The sequence below is a fragment of the Nerophis lumbriciformis genome, unplaced genomic scaffold (genome assembly GCF_033978685.3).
Source record: "Nerophis lumbriciformis unplaced genomic scaffold, RoL_Nlum_v2.1 HiC_scaffold_67, whole genome shotgun sequence".
Classification (NCBI taxonomy): Eukaryota; Metazoa; Chordata; class Actinopteri; order Syngnathiformes; family Syngnathidae; genus Nerophis; species Nerophis lumbriciformis.
The window spans coordinates 35,001-37,500 of record NW_027316609.1 but is presented as its reverse complement, the minus strand read 5'-3'; the positions used below and the strand labels follow the sequence as shown (position 1 = coordinate 37,500).

General features: G+C 47.5%; 1 pseudogene; it reads left to right on the top strand.

Moving 5' to 3' along the window:
- Nucleotides 1-2,500, top strand: part of LOC133585581 (28S ribosomal RNA) — a 9,252-nt pseudogene that overhangs the window by 3,469 nt on the left and 3,283 nt on the right.

The following is a 2,500-nucleotide window of genomic DNA, read 5'->3' as shown; positions in this document are numbered from 1 at the left end:
TTTAGCAGCGGCGACGACGCTGGACCGAGTAGCAGCACCCTCCAGCCGCGGGGTAGGAAAAGAAGACTGTCTGGGGACCCTCGTGTAAAGCCTCTGAGGACCAGATCGGCGGATGCGATGCCCCGCTCCCCCGGATGGGCAAAGCGAAACCCCTCGGGGTACACAAGCTCCCGGGCTAGTTTGTGGCGACAACGTAGCTACACTAGCCCCAGGCCAAGGGACCCCCACAGAATGGAGATGAAGTGGGCCCAAAGAAGCCGTCCTTCGCCCGATCCAGACAACCCTGGAACATTTAAGAAGCGGCTATCACGACCATCTTGCCGTAAGGAACTTTTTGCACCTGAACCTGCCTCCATGCTGACAATGTCATATGAGGACAAGACCGCCCACGCAAAAAAGTTTCCGGGTAAGTTCCCTTTTCATATTGTGATGGGCTTAAGGGTTCCTTGGCGGGTGAGCGAATGTATACACTGCAAGGTGATGCTGGAAAGTGCTAGCCATGCATTGAGACACCTTCGCAGAACACATAATGTGAGAAAAGTTGAAATTGCTTGTCGGAAATGTGCTAGGAGCTTTCAGTCAGTGAGGTCTGCAGCATGTCATGTCCCAAAGTGTGGGAATGTCAAGAAGACCAAACTGACTAGTGGAAAAATACCGTGCGTTGCTTGTTCCAAGTCATTTGGTTCGGAGAGGGGCCTGAGCTTACACATGCGGGTGGCCCATGCTAGGCTCTACTTTGACCATTTGAGACAGAGAGCAGTAACAGTGTGCAGAAGAAAATCGACAAGGTGGACCCCTGACGAGAGTAAAACCTTGGCTGAATTAAAGTTGAAACTTGGAGATAATATCTTTGTGGTGGCTATGGCGATGGAATGCCTCCCGAGGTTTTCTGAAACTCAAATCAATAACAAATTGAAGCATCTCAAGAACCAGATTCCCTCAAGATCTGACCCAACCATTGTAGACGTACCGGAAAATGACTTGGGTGAGAGATCTCAGATAAAAACACCAGTTGCAGTCGACTCGGTAGGTAACCCGAGTGAGCAACCTATAATACCAGGCTCTGGAAGACGCCTGGAACGAGTGGTTAAAAAGATGCTAAACAAGTTGAGTGATAAGCGAAAGATTGAACCTCATTCAGGGAGGAGAGCCATCGTCAAGAGATTGAGATATCAAAAGCAATTGGCTAAAACTGACAACCGGGCCCTATTTGGGATAAACAAAAAAAGCTCTTGTCTCACGTGTCTTGGATGGTAAGGAACAACAAATATGTCCACTGTCTGCCAGCCTGGTAGAACAACACTACAAAAACATTTGGGAAGCAGCCCCAAAATATATCAGGTTAACCGACTTCCCAGTGGAGCCTGATTTGGACAACTCAGCCATGGGTGAAGAGATCACAGCTGAGGAAGTACGCAGAGTGATGGTTAGAGGCAATACCTCTAGTGCCCCTGGTCCTGATGGTGTAAAACTCAGTAAGGTCAAAGAGTGGGACCCAAAAGGTGAGAAACTTGCAGCTTTATTCTCAGCCTTTCTGAGCGATGGTAGGGTACCTGCTAGCCTAAAGGTTAGCCAGACCACTCTCCTACCCAAGTCAGAAGACAGTAACAGCCTCAAAGATATACACAATTGGAGACCAATCACAATAAGCTCTGTGCTAATGCGTTTGTTGTCGGGGATCCTAAATGATAGACTACAGAGCATTTGTTACTTAAACCCAGTGCAAAAAGGTTTTACGGACAGTCCTGGTTGCTCCGAAAACCTTGCGTTGATTAAGGGCCTGGTTGCTAATTCTATGAAAGAGATGACACCCTTGGCCGTGGTCTTTGTAGATCTTGCTAAGGCGTTCGACTCAATTTCACATGGGCTAATCTTGGATGTCTTGAAGGCAAGACATGTCAACACGGAATTAAAGAAAATTATTGCCAACTTGTATGAGGGAAGTGTCACAACAATCAGAACTTCTGATGGGGATACAAATCCTATAAAAATCCTGAGTGGGGTCAAACAGGGCGACCCACTCTCCCCTTTGTTGTTTAATTTGGCAATAGACCCACTGTTGGTTAAACTCGAGAAGAATGGCAAGGGCGCAAAAGTTGGCGACCACTGCCTCACTGCACTTGCTTTCGCTGATGATCTGGTTTTGGTCAGTGACTCATGGACTGGAATGACTCTAAATATTGAGATCCTTGAATGCTTTTTGGGACAATCTGGCATGAGAGTTAATGCCAACAAATGCTGCGGGTTTATGGTTGATAAACTGCGCTCCGGGAAGATGGTGTGTTGCTTGAAGCCATGGAACATCGATGGGGTTCCTCTCAAGATGCTTAAGGAAACAGAGAGAGCCAAATATTTGGGAGTTATGATTTCTCCTCTCAAGGGTGTGTGTCTGGCCGACACTAGAGGAGAGTTGAGTCATCTAATCCAATCCATCGGGAAAAGCCGGTTGAAACCCACCCAAAAAGTGGAAATTCTCAATTCTTACGCAATACCCAGGGTG